This window comes from Triticum urartu, unplaced genomic scaffold (genome assembly GCF_056163025.1).
Source record: "Triticum urartu cultivar PI428250 unplaced genomic scaffold, HENAU_Tu73 scaffold2, whole genome shotgun sequence".
NCBI lineage: Eukaryota > Viridiplantae > Streptophyta > Magnoliopsida > Poales > Poaceae > Triticum > Triticum urartu.
This window is the reverse complement of record NW_028260368.1, coordinates 5554425-5580306: the sequence shown is the minus strand read 5'-3', so window position 1 is coordinate 5580306 and position 25882 is coordinate 5554425. Positions and strand designations below refer to the sequence as shown.

At 36.5% G+C, this 25882-nt stretch overlaps 2 non-coding genes across 2 annotated transcripts; both read left to right on the top strand.

Moving 5' to 3' along the window:
• The first annotated feature begins 20589 nt into the window (after positions 1–20589).
• On the top strand, positions 20590–20663 carry TRNAP-UGG (transfer RNA proline (anticodon UGG)). The gene has a single exon. It is a non-coding gene; the product is annotated as a tRNA-Pro (tRNA).
• A 139-nt stretch (positions 20664–20802) lies between these two features.
• TRNAW-CCA (transfer RNA tryptophan (anticodon CCA)) lies at positions 20803–20876 on the top strand. Its single transcript has one exon. It is a non-coding gene; the product is annotated as a tRNA-Trp (tRNA).
• The last annotated feature ends 5006 nt before the right edge of the window (positions 20877–25882 follow it).

Sequence of the window (25882 nt, the reverse complement as noted above, 5' to 3'; positions counted from 1 at the left end):
AAAAATTCTATATGTCTATTCTATCTATGATATTTCTATATATATAGAATATGATATCTAATATGACATCCGATTTGTCAAAGGGATTGGATTGGTGACTTACCCATTCAGTGACTTTGGCACTGGACGTTCCAAAAACGGGTACTATCGGATCGGGTGAATTAGAGAATAGACAGAGGTCCGTTGGCATTTCAGCCTTTCTTCTCCTTTCAGGGCCTATCCGAAAGAGAATCCAGTACCTCTTGGTCCTGAATATCAGAATAGGACGAACGAACCGGCCTCCGCGGATATCTTTGCTTCGGAACAAAACCCTGCAATCAAATAGATTGTCCCAAGGGCGCCATATTCTAGGAGCCCAAGTTATGCTATTGAAAATTCGTTCCTCTAGCAGTTCCGGTTTGAGCATTCCGTTCCCTTTTTCAAACTCCACTTCTTTTCATATAGCAATCCCTGATCAAAGAGAGAACAATATCCATTTCAAAACATTTCTAACAGATTCCTTAGTTCGGACCGACGAAGTAATGTCACTCGACTATTATCAACCTGACTGCAATCTTTTTCTGTCGGTAAGGATTGCACCAGAGCACCTTCTACTTCTAATAGGCCATGAACTATAGATAGAGAAGAATCATTCTGAGCGAGTACATAAGAAGCGATCCACTTTTTTTCATCGGTTCCAGGGGAAGACCAAAGATCTTGCGCGGCAGGTCCGCCAGAAAAACTCAAAAGAGAAAGAAGTCTCGTTAATCTCTTCATGCTCGTTCCAAGTTCGAAGTACCTTTTGGCCAAAGAAAAACCCGCTTCCTGACACGATTGCCTCTTTATCTTTATATAGATAGATTCTATGGGGTTATTACTTAGTAAGTCTATTTTGTACAAGAGCCCCTCCTATCTGATAGAAAAGGGTCCCATGATCCCGAGCCGATCTTACCTTGGCTCGCAAACCCCAAGTTTGTCTATGAAGAGCTAATCTAATTGTATTTTTTTCTAGAATGGATTTCTTATGTGGAATACTAATGGATAGGGCTTCGTTGCTAAGTGCTACAAGATCTAGTGCACTGGAACTCGTGGTTATGGACCCGAATCCTTTAGTATGGAACATTGTCTTTTCCAAGTAAAAACCCCTAGTATATGAAAGAATGAAAAGGTGCTTTCGTTCTTGTGGAATAAGAAGCCCTCGTACCTTAATGAAAGGAAAATCGTAATTTTTCGTTAGGTATTTGACCAAATAGGATCGTCCAGTTCCTACAGAACCTATCACTAAAATACCCGATAGGGCTAAGCGGAACGAAAAGGGTTTTCCATGAGATGGTAAATGAAAACGATTAGTCCCACACGAGGTTTGGGAATAAGTGATTGTCTGATAATGAGCAAGGAATATACGTCTTTCTGCTAAAGAGGATCTATTAAACTCATAATTCATTAGATCCTTGTTATCAATGCCAACTAGGTATCATAAGTAAATGGATCCCGGTTGTTCAATCCTTTGATAACCAAGGTCATTCTTTGCTAAAGAGAAATGATCACTATGAGTCAGACTCAATAGAATTGGATCCATTCCAAATAGCGAGAATTAGGATTCTTGATCCCTCTCAATCTCTCTTTCAATTCGAGGATCCAGAGAGGTGTTTTCATAGTCATCTCCGAATATTTGCCATCTCGGAATATTTTCGATTTCATTTTTCTATGATATGTCTTTCTATATGAAAATTGGTTATTTACGATGTACGATGATCCCTGTTAAGCATCCATGGCTGAATGGTTAAAGCGCCCAACTCATAATTGGTAAATTTGCGGGTTCAATTCCTGCTGGATGCACACGAACGGGAACATTCCATAAGTCTATTGGAACTGGCTCTCTATCCATGGAATCTCATCCATCATCCATACATAACGAATTGGTATGGTATATTCATACCATAACATAAGAACAATAAGAACTCGAATTCTTATCGATACTGGAACTCAGAGCATAGGAGGGAAAGTCGATTTATGGATGGAATCAAATACGCAGTATTTACAGAAAAAAGTCTTCGTTTATTGGGAAAGAATCAATATACTTTTAATGTCGAATCGGGATTCACTAAGACAGAAATAAAGCATTGGGTCGAACTCTTCTTTGGTGTTAAGGTGGTAGCTGTGAATAGCCATCGACTACCTGGAAAAGGTAGAAGAATAGGACCTATTCTGGGCCATACAATGCATTACAGACGTATGATCATTACCCTTCAACCGGGTTATTCTATTCCACTTCTAGATAGAGAAAAAAACTAAAGGAGAATACTTAATAATACGGCGAAACATTTATACAAAACACCTATCCCGAGCACACGCAAGGGAACCGTAGACAGGCAAGTGAAATCCAATCCACGAAATAATTTGATCCATGGACGGCACCGTTGTGGTAAAGGTCGTAATTCCAGAGGAATCATTACCGCAAGGCATAGAGGGGGAGGTCATAAGCGCCTATACCGTAAAATAGATTTTCGACGGAATCAAAAAGACATATCTGGTAGAATCGTAACCATAGAATACGACCCTAATCGAAATGCATACATTTGTCTCATACACTATGGGGATGGTGAGAAGAGATATATTTTACATCCCAGAGGGGCTATAATTGGAGATACTATTGTTTCTGGTACAAAAGTTCCTATATCAATGGGAAATGCCCTACCTTTGAGTGCGGTTTGAACTATTGATTTACGTAATTGGAAGTAACCAATTAGGTTTACGACGAAACCTAGAAATCGATCACTGATCCAATTTGACTACCTCTACGGGATAGACCTCAACAGAAAACTGTTGAGTAACGGCAGCAAGTGATTGAGTTCAGTAGTTCCTCATAGAAAATTATTGGCTCTAGAGATATGGTAATATGGAGAAGACAAAATTGTTTGAAGCACGCACAGAACCGGAAGCGCCCCTTGTTTCAAAGAGAGGAGGACGGGTTATTCACATTTAATTTGATGGTCAGAGGCAAATTGAAAGCTAAGCAGTGGTAATTAAGACCCCCGGGGGAAAATAGGGATGTCTCCTACGTTACCCATAATATGTGGAAGTATCGACGTAATTTCATAGAGTCATTCGATCTGAATGCTACATGAAGAACATAAGCCAGATGACGGAACGCAGAGACCTAGGATGTAGAAGATCATAACATGAGCGATTCGGCAGATTTGGATTCCTTTCCTATATATCCACTCATGTGGTACTTCATCATATGATTCATATAAGATCCATCTGTCTAGAGATCGTCATATACATCTAGAAAGCCGTATGCTTTGGAAGAAGCTTGTACAGTTTGGGAAGGGGTTTTTTGAGAGAAAAGAAGAATCTACTTCAACCGATATGCCCTTAGGCACGGCCATGCATAACATAGAAATCACACGTGGAAGGGGTGGGCAATTAGCTAGAGCAGCAGGTGCTGTAGCGAAACTCATTGCAAAAGAGGGTAAATCGGCCACTTTAAGATTACCATCTGGGGAGGTCCGTTTAGTATCCCAAAACTGCTTAGCAACAGTCGGACAAGTGGGTAATGTTGGGGTGAACCAAAAAAGTTTGGGTAGAGCCGGATCTAAGTGTTGGCTAGGTAAACGCCCCGTAGTAAGAGGGGTAGTTATGAACCCTGTGGACCACCCCCATGGGGGCGGTGAAGGGAAAGCTCCCATTGGTAGAAAAAAACCCACAACCCCTTGGGGTTATCCTGCGCTTGGAAGAAGAACTAGGAAAAGGAAAAAATATAGCGATAGTTTTATTCTTCGTCGCCGTAAGTAAATACGTAACTAGGAATATGGAAAATTGCATTTTTGGAATTTGCAATAATGCGATGGGCGAACGACGGGAATTGAACCCGCGCATGGTGGATTCACAATCCACTGCCTTGATCCACTTGGCTACATCCGCCCCTTATCCAGCTAAAGGATTTTTTTCTTTTTTCCATTGATCATTATTCTATTTATTCTGACCTCCGTACTTCGATCGAGATATTGGACATAGAATGCCACTCTTTAAAAAGGAAAAAAGGAGTAATCAGCTGTGACACGAAAAAAAACGAATCCTTTTGTAGCTCATCATTTATTGGCAAAGATAGAAAAGGTCAATATGAAGGAGGAGAAAGAAACAATAGTAACGTGGTCCCGGGCATCTAGCATTCTACCCACAATGGTTGGCCATACAATCGCGATTCATAATGGAAAGGAACATATACCTATTTACATAACAAATCCTATGGTAGGTCGCAAATTGGGGGAATTCGTGCCTACTCGGCATTTCACGAGTTATGAAAATGCAAGAAAGGATACTAAATCTCGTCGTTAACTGAATTCTGAATAGAAAGATTAAGAAGAAAAAAAGATTCAAAATAAAGTAAAGGTAGGCGGGGAAAACCTTATTTATGACAAGTTTCAAACTAGTAAAGTATATCCCTAGGATAAAGAAGAAGAAAAGTGGGCTAAGGAAACTCGCAAGGAAAGTTCCAACCGATCGTCTACTTAAGTTCGAGAGAGTTTTCAAAGCACAAAAACGTATCCCTATGTCTGTTTTCAAAGCACAAAGAGTTCTTGACGAGATTCGCTGGCGTTACTACGAGGAAACTGTTATGATACTGAACCTCATGCCCTATCGAGCATCTTATCCCATCTTAAAGTTGGTTTATTCGGCAGCCGCAAATGCTACTCATTATAGGGATTTCGACAAAGCGAATTTATTTATTACTAAAGCCGAAGTCAGTAGGAGTACTATTATGAAGAAATTCAGACCTCGAGCTCGAGGACGTAGTTTCCCCATAAAAAAAAGCATGTGTCATATAACAATTGTACTAAATATAGTAAAGAAATCTAAATAACCTTTAGATCCATCTAAGATTTCGATTCCCAGTAAAAAAAATATAGAATAGAAAAATATGGGACAAAAAATAAATCCACTCGGTTTCAGACTTGGTACAACCCAAAAACACCATTCCTTTTGGTTCGCACAACCAAAAAATTATTCTGAAGGTCTACAGGAAGATAAAAAAATAAGGGATTGTATCAAGAACTATATACAAAAGAATAGGAAAAAGGGCTCGAATAGAAAAATAGAATCAGACTCAAGTTCCGAAGTAATTACACATAATAGAAAAATGGACTCAGGTTCAAGTTCCGAAGTAATTACACATATAGAAATCCAAAAAGAAATCGATACGATCCACGTCATAATCCATATTGGATTCCCAAATTTATTAAAGAAAAAAGGAGCAATCGAAGAATTAGAGAAAGATCTACAAAAGGAAATTAACTCTGTAAACCAGAGATTTAATATTTCTATCGAAAAAGTTAAAGAACCTTATAGACAGCCTAACATTCTTGCAGAATATATAGCTTTCCAATTAAAAAATAGAGTTTCATTCCGAAAGGCAATGAAAAAAGCCATTGAATTAACTAAAAAAGCAGATATAAGGGGAGTAAAAGTAAAAATTGCGGGTCGTCTCGGAGGAAAAGAAATTGCACGCGCCGAATCTATTAAAAAGGGTAGACTTCCCCTCCAAACAATTCGCGCTAAAATTGATTATTGCTGCTATCCAATTCGGACTATCTATGGAGTATTAGGTGTAAAAATTTGGATATTCGTAGACGAAGAATAAGTAATCTTGTCTTCGGATTCTGTCCATTGATAGAATAAAAAATGACAAGAGACTTTTTTCCTGAAATCCCTGCAAAAGAAGAAATTATACCTCTTTCTATAAGATTTAATGAAAATTGATAAATCATTTAATATAATTGCTATGCTTAGTGTGTGACTCGTTATTTTTTTCTTTTTTTTAAGAAAAAAACTTAGTAATTATAGAAAATTAACTAATAACCAACCTATTGCTTCGTATTGTCGAGATCCTAACTAAGAAACAGTCACTATATGAATAAATACCTCTATCATAACATAAATGAGTAGATGTGTCATATAGTTGTAGCAACTGCAATTTTTTCTCTAAAAAAGAAAAGGGATTCTAGGTTGTGAAGCAAAACTAAAGGGATGTGGATAAAGGGAGGGATGATAGAAAGAAGGAAGAGGAAATAAATAAGATATAGGATTCCACTATGTATGGTCTATGAATTACATCATAAAAGGCAATGTGATAAAGCATCAATATAATAAAAATAATAGAGAATTAAAAATTGTAACTTGAAACAAGAACTACAAATTTAAAGCAATAATAAAGAGCCGCCCGGGTTAATAAAACTGAGAAAATTAACTCGGAAAGAAATTTTTTGGAAGCTCCGTTGCGGGATTCAGACCTAACCATTCAAGGAGAAGCAGTGGGAACGACAGAACCTATGATTCCATAGGATTTTATTGAAAAGAATCCTAACACTTCATTGGGTGGGATGGCGGAACAAACCAAAAAAATTGTCTTATTTGGTAAGTTTATAAATTAACAAATAAGACAGGAAAGAGTAAATATTCGCCCGCGAAATTCTTATTGAATTAGAATACTTTACCGCGATTCAATAAGAGTAAAAATAAGGATTTTTTTAAGAAGGATTACATTATCTATAAATATAGAATTTAGATAAATATACACACACATCTGGATATATTCTAGATCTTCTTTTTTGACTATATATTATATTTTTCTGTTTTAACAAATTCAATATAAAAAAAACCGAACTTTTTCTATTATCTATTAATGTGTATCTATCCGTACCGTAATATTTTGGAATATTATGAATTAGAGAAATTTACATGCTTTCTGATTCCATTCGCGAGGAGCTGGATGAGAAGAAACTCTCATGTCCAGTTTTGCAGTAGAGATGGAACTAAGAAAGAGAACCATCGACTATAACCCCAAAAGAACCAGATTTCGCAAACAACATAGAGGAAGAATGAAAGGAAAATCCTGCCGAGGCAATCGTATTTGTTTTGGTAGATATGCTCTTCAAGCACTTGAACCCGCTTGGATCACGGCGAGACAGATAGAAGCAGGACGAAGAGCAATAACACGATATGCACGTCGTGGTGGAAAAATATGGGTACGTATATTTCCCGACAAACCGGTTACACTAAGACCCACGGAAACACGTATGGGCTCGGGAAAGGGGTCCCCCGAATATTGGGTATCCGTTGTTAAACCTGGTCGTATACTTTATGAAATGGGGGGAGTATCTGAAACTGTAGCTAGAGCAGCTATCTCCATAGCTGCCAGTAAAATGCCCATACGAAGTCAATTTATTCGATTAGAGATATAGAACCCTAAAAGGGGTATGGAAGATAAAAAAAAATGCTCGGTTTTTCTTTCTGGAAAGACAATATTTCTTTCATCCTTTTGCATTGAAATAACAAATTGAAATCAAAATAATATGATTCAACCTCAGACCCTTTTAAATGTAGCAGATAATAGTGGAGCTCGAAAATTGATGTGTATTCGAGTCATAGGAGCTGCTGGTAATCAGCGATATGCTCGTATTGGTGATGTTATTGTTGCTGTAATCAAAGACGCATTGCCCCAAATGCCTCTAGAAAGATCCGAAGTAATTCGAGCTGTAATTGTACGTACATGTAAAGAGTTCAAATGCGAAGACGGTATAATAATCCGCTATGATGACAATGCTGCGGTTATAATTGATCAAAAAGGCAATCCAAAAGGAACTCGAGTTTTTGGCGCGATTGCCGAGGAATTGAGAGAATTGAATTTTACCAAAATAGTTTCATTAGCTCCTGAAGTATTATAAATACTAGTAGGCGAAATTGAGACCAAAGAATTAATTTAGTAGATTGTGTTTTACGTATATGTTTTAAAATCCAAAATGAAAAAAAAAAAAAGAAAACATGTTGATTATAGAAAAATTAGGAGGAACCTAGAATTAGAGTCTTATGGGCAAGGACACTATTGCTGATTTACTAACCTCTATAAGAAATGCGGACATGAATAAAAAAGGAACAGTTCGAGTAGTATCTACAAATATTACCGAAAACATTGTTAAAATACTTCTACGAGAGGGTTTTATTGAAAGTGTTCGGAAACATCAGGAACGTAACAGATATTTCTTGGTTTCAACTTTGCGACATCAAAAGAGAAAGACTATAAAAGGAATATATAGAACAAGAACCTTTTTAAAGCGTATCAGCCGACCCGGCTTACGAATTTATACCAACTATCAAGGAATTCCTAAAGTTTTGGGTGGAATGGGAATTGCTATTCTTTCTACTTCTCGAGGAATAATGACAGATCGAGAAGCTCGACTAAACAGAATTGGGGGAGAAGTCTTATGTTATATATGGTAATCGCCCCGCCTATAGTGCTCGAATTCTATCTCGCCCTTCCTATTTTTAAAATAAAAATAGAAAAATAGGAGAAAAAAAATATGACAGAAAAAAAAAATAGGAGAGAAAAAAAAAACCCGAGAGAAGCAAAAGTAACTTTCGAAGGTTTAGTTACGGAAGCCCTACCCAATGGAATGTTCCGCGTTCGGCTAGAGAATGACACCATCATCCTAGGCTATATTTCAGGAAAGATACGGTCTAGTTCTATACGAATACTGATGGGGGATAGGGTCAAAATTGAAGTAAGTCGTTATGATTCAAGCAAGGGACGTATAATTTATAGACTTCCCCATAAGGATTCGAAGCGTATCGAAGACTCGAAGGATAGCGAAGATTTGAAGGATAGCGAAGATTTGAAGGATACCAAAGATTCAAAGGATTAGGTTTTTCTTTTTTTTTCTAGGGTAATAAATTCTAAGTTCTAAAATTCAAGCGAAGAGACTTATTTTTTCCAAAAGATTAGATTCATAGTTTAAAAAAGGATACGGAAATATGAAAATAAGAGCTTCCGTTCGTAAAATTTGTACAAAATGTCGACTGATTCGTAGGCGTGGACGAATTAGAGTCATTTGCTCTAATCCGAAGCATAAACAAAGACAGGGGTAATCTTTCGAAAAAGAACTTTACTTTCTAAAAAGTAAAAAAAAGTACCCGCGGAAATGTTCCAATTCCAAATAAAATAATTTCATTTAAAATAATTAAAGTAAAGGGTTTATTTTACCCTGAAACGGATATCTTTGTATCTTTTTTTCTTTTTTTTATTTCTAACTCATATTTATGAGATAATAAAATATGGCAAAAGCTATACCAAAAATTGGTTCACGTAAGAAAGTGCGTATTGGTTTACGTAGGAATGCACGTTTTAGTTTACGGAAGAGTGCACGTAGAATAACAAAAGGGGTTATTCATGTTCAAGCTAGTTTCAACAATACCATTATAACTGTTACAGACCCACAAGGTCGGGTGGTTTTTTGGTCCTCGGCCGGTACTTGTGGATTCAAAAGCTCAAGAAAAGCATCACCCTATGCTGGTCAAAGAACAGCAGTAGATGCTATTCGTACAGTAGGTTTGCAACGAGCAGAAGTTATGGTAAAGGGCGCTGGTAGTGGAAGAGATGCCGCATTACGAGCCATTGCTAAAAGTGGTGTGCGATTAAGTTGTATACGCGATGTAACACCTATGCCGCATAATGGATGTCGACCGCCTAAAAAAAGACGTCTGTAAAAGAATTAACCCGCTTTCAACTTTCATTTCAAGAGAAATAAACGATTCAATGATAAAATAATAATACTAGTCTATTATGGTTCGAGAGGAGGTAGCAGGATCCACTCAAACACTACAGTGGAAGTGTGTTGAATCAAGAGTAGATAGTAAGCGCCTTTATTATGGTCGTTTCATTCTGTCCCCGCTTAGAAAAGGTCAAGCGGACACCGTCGGTATTGCCTTGCGAAGAGCTTTACTTGGAGAAATAGAAGGAACATGTATCACACGTGCAAAATTTGGGAGCGTGCCGCACGAGTATTCTACAATAGCAGGTATTGAAGAATCCGTACAAGAAATTTTACTAAATTTGAAAGAAATTGTATTGAGAAGTAATCTCTATGGAGTTAGAGACGCATCCATTTGCGTCAAAGGTCCTAGATACATAACTGCTCAAGATATCATCTTACCGCCTTCCGTAGAAATCGTTGATACGGCACAACCTATAGCTAACTTGACAGAGCCCATTGATTTCTGTATTGATTTACAGATCAAGAGAGATCGTGGATATCAGACAGAACTCAGAAAGAACTATCAAGATGGAAGTTATCCTATAGATGCTGTATCCATGCCTGTTCGAAATGTGAATTATAGTATTTTTTCTTGTGGGAATGGAAATGAAAAACACGAGATACTTTTTCTAGAAATATGGACTAATGGAAGTTTAACCCCTAAGGAAGCACTTTATGAGGCTTCTCGTAATTTGATTGATTTATTTCTTCCTTTTCTACACGCGGAGGAAGAGGGCGCTAGTTTCGAAGAAAATAAAAACAGGTTTACTCCACCCCTTTTTACTTTTCAAAAAAGATTAACTAATCTAAAGAAAAACAAAAAAGGAATTCCATTGAATTGTATTTTTATTGATCAATTAGAATTGACTTCTAGAACGTATAATTGTCTAAAAAGGGCCAATATACATACACTATTGGACCTTTTGAGTAAGACTGAAGAAGATCTTCTGAGAATTGACAGTTTTCGTATGGAAGATAGAAAACATATATGGGACACTCTAGAGAAGCATCTCCCAATTGATTTACTTAAGAATAAACTCTCGTTTTAAATCCATTGCAATTTTTTTTCTTCTTCTTTTTCGAGTTAGAATAAAAAGAAAACAATTTAGCATCTTTGGTACAATCTATATTTTCGCGAAATGGATCATAATAAAATGGATTTTAGGTATCTAGGGAAGATTCACTTGGAAGTAACTATTTCCTAGATACCTATGGTACTTCACGGTTGAATGAATCAAAAAATATCTAAAAAAGACCTAAAGTTAATGATTTATCAATGGGTAATGTTGCTCCAATACCTAACCAAAGAGCTACTACAGTACCGATTAAAAAAACGGTCGTAGCTACTGGGCGGCGAAATGGATTTTGGAATTTATTGACATTCTCTAGAAAAGGTACTGTCAATAAGCCTGTTGGCACAGAAACCATTAAAAGAACGCCCAATAACTTATTGGGTACCGTACGGAGTATTTGAAACACGGGAAAGAAGTACCACTCGGGTAATATTTCCAGAGGAGTTGCAAACGGATCTGCCGGTTCACCAATCATTGATGGCTCGAGAACCGCTAAACCTACATTACATGCAATAGTACCTAGAATTACTACTGGAAAAATATATAAAAGATCGTTGGGCCATGCGGGTTCCCCGTAATAATTATGTCCCATCCCTTTAGCTAATTTAGCTCTTAATACAGGATCATTTAAGTCTGGTTTCTTTGTTATTGGGATAGGTGAACTCTTTAGGATCCATCCCCCAAAGGAACCGGACATGAGAATTTATCATCATCCGGCTCGAGCAAGAGTGAAAGAAATAAGACCGCGGAAGATCCTTAATAGAATTAAGGTTTATAATGACTCAATGACTCTAGGCAAGAAAAGCTTTATCAGATTCTCTTTTCCGAAGTTGCACCTACAACTACTCATTGAAAATAATCCTATTCTTATGGGTAAATGCTCAATATCCAAGTGGGCTTACAAATTTGATCATGATCAATTGCTTTGTGGATTGTCTCATGTCTCTTGATTAGTTGGTATTTATCCCCTCAATATCGCAAGTTTCTTACCTCCAAACAAAATATTTACTTGTTACTAATAAAAAATCAAAAAGTTTAGCCTACATTCTTCCTTAGATCCCTTCTTTTACTCCGATAGTATTGCGGATCACAATCGATGCAAAGAAAATGAATGCATTTCCATACTATAATAAAAAGGTAAGTGTAATAAATAGAGAACTGGATCATGTCACATGACTTATTCCATTTCTACTCTATGGGATCTTACGGAGCCTGTTCATGGATGACATGGTTGCGGTATGATCATAGAAGATATTCTCCTCAAGTGAACCAGCCTATCCTTCCTAGGTAGGGGACTTACATGTTGATTGGATGCGGAGACACCTTTGGTTGTGAATTCTAATGTGGCAGATCCAATTCTTTATCTGCATGGCCAAATCAATAATTCAAGTCACACACTCCCATAATCCGCCTTTTTTCTTTCGTAAAATTAACTTCAACTATTTGTATTGTATAAAAATACTTTGGAGTTGAAGAGAAGTATCCAAATGACATGTGTTATTTTACAATAACCCATGCTTGTAGCAATGAAATACCAAAACCTACCCGATATGATATATGATAATTATAATTCTCTATGATATGCCTTCCCTATAAAGGACCCGAAATACCTTGCTTACGTATCATTGGAAAGTGCATTAACATAAATACGGCAGTAAGCAGAGGCAGTACAAAGGTATGTAAACTATAAAAACGAGTCAAAGTGGATTGGCCCACACTAGCACTTCCGCGTAATAACTCCACTAAAGGCGATCCTATTACCGGAATGGCGTCAGGTACACCTGTCACAATTTTGACTGCCCAATAGCCAATTTGATCCCAAGGCAAAGAATAACCAGTTACACCAAATGATGCAGTCAAAACAGCCAAAACCACACCTGTGACCCAAGTTAATTCGCGGGGTTTTTTAAATCCCCCTGTGAGATACACACGAAATACATGCAGGATCATCATTAAAACCATCATACTTGCTGACCATCGATGAACTGATCGGATTAACCAACCAAAGTTGGCCTCGGTCATTATGTATTGAACCGAGGAAAAAGCCTCTGTAACGGTTGGTCGGTAGTAAAAAGTCATAGCAAAACCGGTAGCGACTTGTACTAGAAAACAAGTAAGTGTAATTCCCCCTAAACAATAAAATATGTTGACATGGGGAGGAACATATTTACTAGTTATATCATCTGCAATTGCCTGAATCTCAAGACGTTCCTCAAACCAATCATATACTTTATTGAGATAGGTAACTAACCCGAGTCCCCCTCTAAGAGCCGTATATGAAAATTTCATCTCGTACGGCTCAAGCAGAAACACAAAAATTTTCAACGAATATTAGAAAAAAGGTTCAAAACTTCATCAGCCACTGAATTGGGTCGATTTGCCTTGAAGATATCAAATAAGAAAAATCCGGAATATCTTCTTTGTGATGATAATGCCAAAAAATCTCAAGTTGGCGCGTCTTTCTTTCTTCCTTTCCCTTATGTTGGTCATTAGAGGCTTCTTGACTTTTCTCTTCCCTATAAAGGATTTGTTTTTTTATGCGTAATATAGAAATTATCTTGTTGAGATCCTATGAATCAGTTCAATTAAAACCTTAGATTCATACTAGAGCCACGATGATTTAGTCTCAAGCTAAACAAAAGGCAAGGGTTCTTCGAATAAGAACCGCTTGATAATCATTTATTGAATCAGTGTAATGACTCGACAAAATCGAGAGAAAAAAAGTTGTCTTTTGGGCAAACAAAATTGGAAGGAAGAAAATTTCTTTTTTATTTTTATTTAAGAACTACTTGAATTTTTCAGTCTGGTTGCGAGGTCTTAATAGTGAGTATGAATCATAGTTCCATTTTTTTTTGATCCACTCTATCTATTTCGTGTTCCAGATACTAGAATAAATAATATCTGACGAATTAGAATCATCTTGATAGAGATAACAGGCCCTTTCTATGTATTATCAATAGGATCAATTCTAACAAGTCACACACTCATATTCCAGAGATACCGAAACAAAAAAATTCCGCGGTCGAACTACCATAATATCTAGAAATGTAGATCTTAAACTAGAAAGGCTTTTTTGGATGGAAAAACTCTGACTTCCTAGTTTTAGTTAGTAGAAACCTAATTGGTTAAAATTCCGTCCAGTAAAACGGAAGAATTATAAATTTCTAAAATGATAGATAGGAATATAGCGAATAAAGCCATTGCGATCCCCATAAAAGGAGTAGTCCCCCAACCCGGGGCGACTTTCCCATATTCCGAATTCAAGGGTTTCAGTAAACTACCTGCACCAGTTCGTTTTGGCCTAGGTTTAGAACTATCTTCAACGGTTTGTGTAGCCATAAATTCTATTTAATCATTGGTGTTGACTTTGTATACTATTCCGTTGTAGTTGTAAATACACGATCTTTTCGTAGATCCATTGTAATCTTGAAATTCTATAAAAATGGAAACAGCAACTTTAGTCGCCATCTCCATATCTGGTTTACTTGTAAGCTTTACTGGGTATGCCTTATATACCGCGTTTGGGCAACCCTCTCAACAATTAAGAGATCCATTCGAAGAACACGGAGACTAATTTAAGTAAGAAGTCTCCCAGATAGGGGGACTTCTTACTTAAATGAAATTATTTTATTCTTTTAGTTGGAGTTGGTGGAACCTTAGGTGGTTCTCGGAAGAAGATAGCGAAAAAAATTATCCCTAAAGTCGAAACTAAAAGGAACGTATAAACCAATGCTTCCATAGATTCGATCCTGGTTTATTTACAATTATAACTTCCACACCTATTCATTTGTCATTTGGGATAATTTCCCATATAAAGAAAGAAAAAGAGTCAAAGAAAGGATGGGAGATGTTTCCCATGTCAAATCAAAAAAGAGAGGTGAAAGATACTATAACAATGTGTATCAAACTGCCTGTTTCCTTGTAGTTGGATCTCCCACTTTTTGGAATGTTCCAAATTCCACTTGAGCATCCAAATCTGGATCAATACCAGCAAAAACATCTCGGAACAATGTTCTAGCGCCATGCCAAATGTGTCCGAAAAAGAAGAGCAAAGCAAAGGTAGCATGACCAAAAGTGAACCAACCCCTTGGACTGCTGCGAAAAACACCATCAGATTTCAAAGTAGCCCGGTCTAATTCAAAAATTTCCCCTAATTGAGAACGCCTCGCATATTTTTTTACAGTAGCAGGATCAGAATAACTTACTCCATTAAGTTCGCCACCATAGAACTCCACCGTTACACCTACTTGTTCAACACTATATTTGGATTCTGCTCTTCTAAAAGGAACGTCTGCTCTAACAATTCCCTCCTCATCTACCAAAACAACCGGAAATGTTTCAAAAAAAGTAGGCATACGGCGTACAAAAAGCTCACGTCCTTCTTTATCTCTAAAGACGGGATGTCCTAACCATCCAACAGCTATTCCATCCCCATTGTCCATTGAGCCTGCTCTGAATAATCCCCCTTTTGCCGGATTATTACCAATATAATCATAAAAGGCTAATTTTTCGGGAATTTTAGACCAAGCTTCTGATAAACTAAGATTTTCGGCTAAACCATTGCTAACTCTTCGATATATTTCTTGCTGAAAGTATCCCTGATCCCACTGATAACGAGTAGGCCCAAATAATTCGATTGGGGTCGTTGCTGACCCATACCACATAGTTCCAGCAACTACGAAAGCTGCAAAAAAAACAGCAGCGATACTACTGGAAAGTACAGTTTCAATATTGCCCATACGTAATCCTTTATATAGACGTTGAGGCGGACGGACACTAAGATGGAATAAGCCCGCTAATATACCCAATGTACCCGCAGCAATATGATGAGAAGCTATTCCCCCCGGAACAAAAGGATCAAAACCTTCTGCACCCCACGCTGGATTTACAGCTTGTACTTTTCCAGTTAGTCCATAAGGATCGGATACCCATATCCCAGGACCATACAAACCCGTTACATGAAATGCCCCAAAGCCAAAGCAAGCCACCCCTGCAAGAAATAAATGAATTCCAAAGATCTTGGGCAAATCCAAAGAGGGTTTTCCCGTCCGCTCATCAGAGAATATTTCTAGGTCCCAATATACCCAATGCCAGATCGCTGCCAAGAAACACAAGCCAGAAAACACAATATGCGTACCTGCCACACCTTCATAACTCCAAATACCCGGATTTGTTACAGTTCCTCCTGAAATACTCCAACCACCCCACGAATCCGTTATTCCTAAACGAGTCATGAAGGGAATTACGAACATACCTTGTCTCCACATTGGATCCAGAACAGGATCAGAGGGATCAAAAACTGCTAATTCGTATAAAGCCATTGAGCCAGCCCAACCAGAAACTAGAGCTGTGTGCATTATATGCACCGCAAGCAATCGACCCGGATCATTCAATACGACAGTATGAACACGATACCAAGGCAAACCCATGGAAATACCCCTTTAGCAAAGAAAAATAGACACGATGTCGCTTTATTTTATCGCATTGAAAAAGACTATCCATATCCTATGTACCTAACCCTTCTAGGGGATTCTGTGTCAGAAAGCGCGAATATTTATTTCATTCCATTAAAAATAAGAAGCCAATTCTGTTCATAAGAAGAAAGAGAAGCAGATCTATTCTATACTCGATAAGTGCCAATATGCAATGGGTAACTTGGCCAATTTGGAAAAAACGAAGAATAGATCGCTACCCCTCTTTGTTTAGCATTCAAATCACCCATTCCCTTTTCTTTATTCAATCTGTCTTACATTCCTTATATGTATAACCTTTCAATCTACGTATTATAGAATCTATAATATTCATATAGAATAAGAATAAAAATTAAGACAATAAACTGCGGATTCTTTCTTTCTGTTCCATTCTTACGTTTCCATATTAAAGTGTGGTTTTCTTACTTAAATTTAATAATATTAATCTAATATGCCCATTGGTGTTCCAAAAGTACCTTACCGGATTCCTGGAGATGAAGAAGCGACTTGGGTTGACTTATACAATGTTATGTATCGAGAAAGGACACTTTTTTTAGGTCAAGAGATTCGTTGCGAGATCACGAATCATATTACAGGTCTCATGGTATATCTGAGTATAGAAGATGGAATTAGTGATATTTTTTTGTTTATAAACTCCCCAGGCGGGTGGCTAATCTCAGGAATGGCTATTTTTGATACGATGCAAACGGTGACACCAGATATATATACAATATGCCTCGGAATAGCCGCCTCCATGGCGTCCTTCATTCTGCTTGGAGGAGAACCCACCAAGCGTATAGCATTCCCTCACGCGAGGATTATGCTTCACCAACCTGCTAGTGCTTATTATCGGGCAAGGACACCAGAATTTTTACTAGAAGTAGAAGAGTTACACAAAGTTCGCGAAATGATCACAAGGGTTTATGCAGTAAGAACAGGCAAGCCTTTTTGGGTTGTATCCGAAGACATGGAAAGGGATGTTTTTATGTCAGCAGACGAAGCCAAAGCTTATGGACTTGTCGATATTGTAGGGGATGAAATGATTGACAAGCACTGCGATACTGATCCAGTGTGGTTTCCAGAAATGTTTAAGGATTGGTAGTGTCCGGATTTCTTGTAAAGTTATTTCACAGCTAAATTCGTGTTTTCCTCGATTTAATAGAAAATAGAAAGACTTCATGATGAGCAATCATCAGGTTAAGATGGATCTAAACCAATCCATTTTTTTCTATATACATACAACATGCCGACGGTTTAAACAACTTATTAGAAACGCAAGACAGCCAATACGAAATGCTCGAAAAACGGCCGCGCTTAAAGGATGCCCTCAGCGTCGAGGAACATGTGCTAGGGTGTATGTGCGACTCGTTCAGATCATGACTTCAAACAAATATAAAAAAAATTGAAGTATCCATGATTAGTACCAATGAATAGGATATAGCTTCTCTATCCTAGATTTCTATGGTATATGGAATTTATGGTTTCCTTTGGTGCAAATCCAATTATCTAAATTGGAAATAAGAAGCAATTCTCCCATTGGTAGCAAATGGTTATCCATTAAGCGGAGGAAATAGTAATAAAAAGAAAAAGGCTTATGCTCCTTTATCTTAAAAGAACGGACTAACAGGGTCAGCTACTTAGCCAACTTTCATAATTAAATACCGTCACTGTATGGATAACTCTTATTGTGAAAAGAGCTATTTACTCTATAATGGATAGGTAGAGCCAAAGAATGTGGACTATACAAGTTCGCAATACCTTTTGATGAAAGAAAGGGCTCCGGTGTATAGAGAGGGCCTCACCGTTTAAAAGGGAACCATAGAAACGATGGAACCCACTATTTTTTTTAGTATTATTAGAATGAATTTGTTATTTCGTATAGAAATAACTGAACGGAGTGGAATAAAAAATCGTGGTTGGGAAGGTTACTATAGCAAAAGCCATTGGAATTAATATTTTATATATCGGAATAATTAGTTTTGTTATTAATGAGAAAAAGGGTGGCTAAAAGAAGAGAAATCATTAGTTATTCATTAAGGTTAATTTGATTCAATGACCAGAGTTCCGCGAGGATATATAGCCCGGAGACGACGAACAAAAATGCGTTCATTTGCCTCAAACTTTAGAGGGGCTCATTTAAGACTTAATCGAATGATTACCCAACAGGTAAAAAGAGCTTTTGTTTCCTCTCATCGAGATAGAGGTAGGCAAAAGAGGGATTTTCGTCGTTTGTGGATCACTCGGATAAACGCAGCAACGCGGGTATATAAAGTATTCGATAGTTATAGTAAATTAATACACAACCTGTACAAGAAGAAATTGATTCTTAATCGTAAAATGCTTGCACAAGTAGCTGTATCAAATCCAAATAATCTTTACACGATTTCCAATAAAATAAAGATCATCAATTAAAGGTATAAATAAAGTAATATACTGGAATAATAAAAGATGAATTCCCGGAGAGGGAACTCCGGGAAGATACAATAAATTAAGATTAAGTGGTAGGAATCAACGAGCTGGATTACTTTCTTTATAATATATATAGGTCTGGCCCTTTCGAATTCGAATAAAACATCAACAATCGGAACTTAAGTTCCGGTTGTTGTTTCTTAAATTTTGGTTGTTGTTTCTTAAGTTTCGATTGGAATTGTACTTTTGCGTTAATTGAGGAATATGTCTATTTTTTCTGGGTCTAGAACCTGTAATTATTGAAATTGACTGGGCTTGAAATTGCTTTTCGTTCTCATAGTTACGAAACGGTAAGAAAGATAAAATACGAGCCTGTTTTATAGCAAGAGTAATTAATCGTTGTTGTTTCAAGGTTAATCTATTTATTCGTCTCGATAATATTTTTCCTTGTTCACTAATAAATCTATTAATTAAACTCATGTTTCTATAATCAATTCGATCTCCCGGGCCAATCCGGGGACGCCTACGAAAAGGTTGTTTAGATTTACGAAAAGGTTGCTTGAATTTACGAAAAGTTTGCTTGGATTTACGAAAGGGTTGCTTGGATTTATTAAAAGTTTGCTTGGATTTACTAAAGGGTTGCTTAGATTTAAGAAAAGGTTGTTTAGATGTATACATGATTTATTCCTTATTTAAAATTTGAAAATTTGAAAATTCACTTCTTTATTTTATTAATTTAGGATCCAGAAGAAGTAGTTTTTCTTTGATCCATATCTTATTTGATTCATATTATAGTATATGAATACCCTCTATACATATGAAATAATATCTACCGGAAATCAGATGAGTTGATTTGTATTTTGTATTCTATACTATGTTTTCTTTATATATTAAATATGAAGTTCTTACTCTTTCTGTTGTTTGGAAAGATCAAACACACGATGTTCCTATTTCTTTATTTCGTGATGAGTCGTATGCTTGCGACAATAACGACAAAATTTTTTGAATTCTAATTGTCCGGGTGTATTGTGGCGATTCTTTTGAGTACTATATCTAGAAATCCCCGTCGATTCCTCATTGGCACCTTTTCGAACACAACTGATGCATTCCAAAATAACTCTGATTCTAACATCTTTTCCCTTGGCCATGAACCTCCTTTTCTTTTTGGATTGACTTAACTTAATTCTTCTACTTATTCTTTTATTCTTCTATTTTGAATCCGAAGAAGAAGAATAAAATTCATTAGAATAATTTTTTTTTATTCTTTAATTAAGTAATAAAAAATAGAGAAATAATTAAAGAATACAATCCTTGTCGAATTAGCAAAGATTTTGGTTCGAAATCCTTTCATTTAATTAGCCAGCCCCGCCTTTTCTATGCTCTGATTTCTGAGGCCTTATTTAGCTTGGGTACCCCTTTAAATTGAATTTCTATTTTCAAAAATGGGGTTTACCAAATTTTTAATGACTCTGAGGTTCAACCCAATCCATCTTTTCTTTCTTTTTCCTTCCGATACTAAAAAAAGATTGAAAAGGATCAAATTTTGTCATATCACGAAGAAATCTATCCCTCCCATAGCAATAACTAGAATTAAAAAAAAGGGAATGACAAAGCATCTGGGAATAAACGATTAATTTCTATCAATAAACCTGCTAAAGCACCAAACCATAGAGTACTTAGCACGGGTGCTACAGAGAGATATGTTTTTATATCCCGCATTGAAAATCCTCCTTCCTTGTTGGAATACATATATGATCATAAACTCTTGCCCAAGATTGTTATGCTATATATAAAATGAACCATATCGACGAAATTTTCCTATCCCTAAAAAAGAAAAAGATGACCCCTTCTTCCTATATATTACCAAGGAAAAGTAATCCTTCTTTTATAGGCGAAATTATATTGGATTTTATATGTATATAATTCCTTAATTATATGAGACCAAAAAGAAGAAATGACACGAGGGTTCTATATATAGATAGAGAAAGAAAGAAGAAGAAAATTATGATGTGGAAAAGAAGACAGGAATTGTGTACAATGGCATTGTACAACAATTTAATTTGGAAAAGGGATGTAGCGCAGCTTGGTAGCGCGTTTGTTTTGGGTACAAAATGTCACAGGTTCAAATCCTGTCATCCCTACCTATTACTTCTTTCTTCTTTATAGGCAGTAGCGACGAGATCAATTAAAGTAAAGTGGGTATAACTTGAATTTGTGGAGACTATACGTACGTGAGATACATTAGGAATAGAAAAAGATTTTCTTTTTGAATGAATGAAAGCGCTCTTAGTTCAGTTCGGTAGAACGCGGGTCTCCAAAACCCGATGTCGTAGGTTCAAATCCTACAGAGCGTGATTCCATCTATTTTATGTCGAAGCAGAGTAAAATAACTTAACAAAATTGAATTGTAACTCCAATTTCAATTTGACCTCCTCTCTGGTCTGGAGGAGGTCAATCAAAAAAAAAAAATGACTCAATCAAAGATCCAACTGATCCCCACGCCTGTATTGCAAATACGCAGTCACGAATAATCCCGCTAAAGTAATAGGAATTAGGCCTAAGACGATTCCAAATAGAAAAACTTCAATCATTTCGATTTGTTCGAGGGGATAAAAAAAGAGGTACGATCTATCCCTAAATAGTACTCTAAATTATCCACGAATCTCAATGACCAAGAAAAGAATTCCTAATTAGTCTGGAAAAGAGTCGTAGAATGCCAGGAATCCCAAAGAAAGATTTTTCTTTTCTGAATTATAATTATTCAGTCAATTCAAATAAGGCGTATCTTGTTCAAGCCAATAAATAGAGCTGGGGTTATAGTTAAAGCAGCCAGTAGAAAACCAAAATAACTAGTTAAAGTAAGCATGAAAGAGTTAAATTCCATTTATTTTTTTTTACTACACTACATATGTTGGTAAAGCATTTACCTAAGTTATGGAAAATTCATAATTCATCAGTTATTTTAGATAATACTAAAAAACAAGATAGAGTAAGATACAGAAGTGTAAAAGAAAGTGGATTCATCAGATGATACATGAGTCCCTAATTCCGAATCAAGAGATTTGTTGTGGAATTTGTCAATTGAGTAAAGTAATAATATTAAGAACTAGATCATCTAACCCCATTGAATGAAAAAAAGAAATTCAATTTTCAGGGAAATTTTTGAATAAGAGATAAATAAACAATTGAATTTGAAAAAAAAAACTTCTTTCTATTTTGGATAATTTCTTTTTCAATAGGACCCTCTTTTTGGAGTGAACGATCGAATATTCCCCTATTCCTTCTTATTTTAACTGATTGTATTCCATATGGAATAAGAGGAGAACAAAAGCATTCCACGACCTGCCAAGGGGCTGTTAAAAAAAAAAAAAAAAGAAAGCTCTTCCTTGAATTTACTTTATTTTTATTCCTTTTTCGAACTCCAACCAAAGTAGATTCGAAGACGAGTCACTTCAATTATCCTTTTAAGTTCTATTCTATCTTCTGTCTTTCCCTATTTCATCTCGTAAAGTTCCGCGCTCGCAGTTTGGTCAAGAAAGTTAGACCTAATCCAACAAACAATACAAGGATGAATTACGAATTATGAAAGGATAGATTTCACATATACTTGTCCTTGTATTGTGTCAGTATGAGAATATCCTTCCTAAATTATTTATCCAAACCTATTGATCATTAACTTAGATTTTCCCAAGATTTTGGCTGCTATTCCGAATTACTCTATTATTCCGAAGCCAATGAAAAGTAAGTAGAACCTACAAAAATGGGGTTTTCTATTGATGCCTTGAATAACATATAGCTTACCTATAGACAAAAAAAAAATAAAAAAGTAATTATGTTTCGGAACCAGGCAAAACCAGATTGCTGTGCCATAGGAAGGATAGCTATACTAATTCGGTATACTCAAAATACACCTTTGGTACAAAATTGACAATCTCACAAGGATGAAATATCAGTAATTTTCTATTTACTGGTCGATCCCATCTTTTACGGAATCAATTCCTTTTTTGAATGTACAAAAATTTTGGGAGTTCAGCATGTCTGGAAGCACGGGAGAACGTTCTTTTGCTGATATTATTACCAGTATTCGATACTGGGTTATTCATAGCATTACTATACCTTCCCTATTCATTGCGGGTTGGTTATTTGTCAGTACGGGTTTAGCTTATGACGTGTTTGGAAGTCCTAGGCCAAACGAGTATTTCACGGAAAGCCGACAAGGAATTCCGTTAATAACCGACCGTTTTGATTCTTTAGAACAACTCGATGAATTTAGTAGATCCTTTTAGGAGGCCCTCAATGACCATAGATCGAACCTATCCTATTTTTACAGTGCGATGGCTGGCTATTCACGGACTAGCTGTACCTACTGTTTTTTTCTTGGGATCAATATCAGCAATGCAGTTCATCCAACGATAAAACAAATTCCAACTATAGAACTATGACACAATCAAACCCGAATGAACAAAATGTTGAATTGAATCGTACCAGTCTATACTGGGGTTTATTACTCATTTTTGTACTTGCTGTTTTATTTTCCAATTACTTCTTCAATTGAGAGAAAGAAAGAGACTAATAAGAATTCTCTTATCCCATTTGGAAGGATACCATCCTTATAACTACCCATGACTGTTTTTGTCTCTAGCATGACCAATTGATAAAATGTGGAGGAAAGTAGGGGAAATGGCCGATACTACTGGAAGAATTCCTCTTTGGCTGATAGGTACTGTAGCTGGTATTGCTGTGATTGGTTTAGTAGGTGTTTTCTTTTATGGTTCATATTCTGGATTGGGTTCATCTCTATAGTAATCGGAGGGACCAGATTGTAAACATGAAAAAGTAGGAGCTTAGCGGGTCCTTACCCCCCTTTATCTGATTAGAGCGGAAAGGACCCGCGGAATTTTTATTTTACTCTTATAACGCGAATTGAATCTATTCGATTCACTCTTATGAAGCAACAAGAAAAAGAGATCACTCGAGGATCCAATATCTTATTCCACGAAGGAAGTATCCTGAAAATCCTTGATTTAGTTTCGAGTAATAAACTAATAAAACCTTAATCAAAACTATTCAACTAGCCTAAAAATAAAAAAACCTTCAATGGAAGAGTTTACTTTTTTTTTGCAAAATTTCTGTAAATTTGAAGTTGAACTTAATTAAACAAGCCAAGCAATTTGCTCACAATCACAAGAAATTTTTCCCCCGCCATATTTTCTTCCCCTCTGTTTGTCCACTACCTCGGCTAAACCTAAGCAAAAGAAAAAGAGGTCCAAGAGACAGACCCGAATAAAGAAGAAATAGTAATCTTTGACGAATTAGGAAGAAAAAGGATTCTTATTTTGATACAAGAAGAATCGGCACAAGAAAAAGGCTTTTTCTTGTGCCGAATAGACGATTAAGAAGACCTGCAATCCCTCCGAAAAAGAAGAAATTTTAATTTGATTGTTCTCGCCTTTGCCTTGGATTCTCTTCTTTTGCATGGGATATAAATAAGGAATTCCAGACATCTCATAAACAAAAAGCAGTCTAAACAAAAAAAGGATTTCCAAAATAGATCATAGATAATTCTAGCAATTGCCAATAAATCGAGGCTTTTTACCAACTTGATGGTAAGAAATCCCGGGACCTAGAAATTCATTTCGTACAATTGAACCTTTTCAAACTGTTTCTTTTTGAGAACCAAAAAAACTTGTGCCAAAATAACGGATGCGAAGAAGAACAAAAGGCCTTGGACACGTAATGGATCCTGAAGCACGATTTCTGCGTCCCCCTGACCAAAACCTCCCACATTAGGATTGCTTGTTAATGGTTGATCAAGCTTGATGGATTCCCCCTCTGAAACAAGAAGTTCTGGTCCGGGAGGTATAATATCAATCACTTGGCGTCCATCTGATGCATCAACTATGGATATTTCATACCCCCCCTTTTCTTTACGTAGTATTTTTCTTACTATACCTGTTGACGTAGCATTATAGACTGTATTGTTACTCTTGCTACCATCAGGATAGATCTGTCCTCTTCCTCGGTTTCCCCCTACATATATGGGATATTTTAAGAAATGAGCATCTTTCTTCGTAGCAGGATCAGGGGAAAGAATGGGAAAGACAATTTCACTATATTTCTTACCGGGAACAGGGCCTATCACAAGAATGTTTTTTTTATCGGGACGATAACTCTGAAAAGCAAGATTTCCTATCTTTTCTTTTAACTCAGGGGAAATACGATCGGGCGGCGCTAATTCGAATCCCTCGGGCAAAATAAGAACAGCACCTACATTCAACCCTCCCTTTTTTCCATTAGCAAGAACTTGTTTCAATTGCATATCATAAGGAATTCGAAGAACTGCTTCAAATACAGTATCGGGAAGCACAGCTTGGGGAACTTCAATATCGACGGGCTTGCTAGCTAAATGGCAATTGGCACATACAATTCGTCCAGTTGCTTCTCGTGGGTTTTCATAACCCTGCTGCGCAAAAATGGGATATGCATTTGAAATAGATGTCCGAGTTATTACGTATATCATGATCGATACAGAAATCGATCGAGTTATCTGTTCCTTTACCCAAGAAAAAGTATTTCTATTTTCCATGTCCAATCGCAGATCCCAGAATTTCTACAATAAATTAGATAGGTAGCTAAGCTAATCTAGTTCCCTATACACGAATCTGTTGTCATTCTACTGCAACAGTTGTACTGCAATGATGAATACCTTAAAGTAGGTATAAATAGAAAGAATTTTGCTAAAATGGAAAAGGGCTTTCTTTCTAAAAAAAGATGCTTGCTAATTTGATTAATATTAATATCGGGAGATCAAATGAATTTATGCTTCACTAATTGAATGATAAATGACTACAAGCGAAGGAGATAGACGATTTAAACAAAAAAAGACCCAAAATTTCAAACATGTATCTAGAATTACTGGAAAACTACAAACAAAAATAGTGAAAATAAGCTCGTTAGGAGCCCATCCAAAATCGTTGTAGACCCAACGAATTACTAGTTCCCAACCACGGGTGGAGTGAAATCCAACAAAAAAATCAGTAACTAAAAGAATAAAAAAAGCTTTTATTGAGTCATTTAAATTATAGAAGAATTCCTGAACCCAAGAATTCAAAATGACAAGTTCCTCTTTACCCAGAAAAAAAGAACCACTTAGAATAGCCAAACAGATTATATTTGTCGAGAAATGCAAAATGGTATGGAGATGATCCTCATTATTTATTTTGACCCATTGTATTATTTCCTTGTGTATTCCTGTAGGAGGTTTTTGTACATGTGTCTTTAGTTTCCCTTTTATCATCTCGTCCAAGAGAGAAAGTTCTTCTAATTCTATGAATCTTTCTAGAATCCTTTTCTCTTGAAT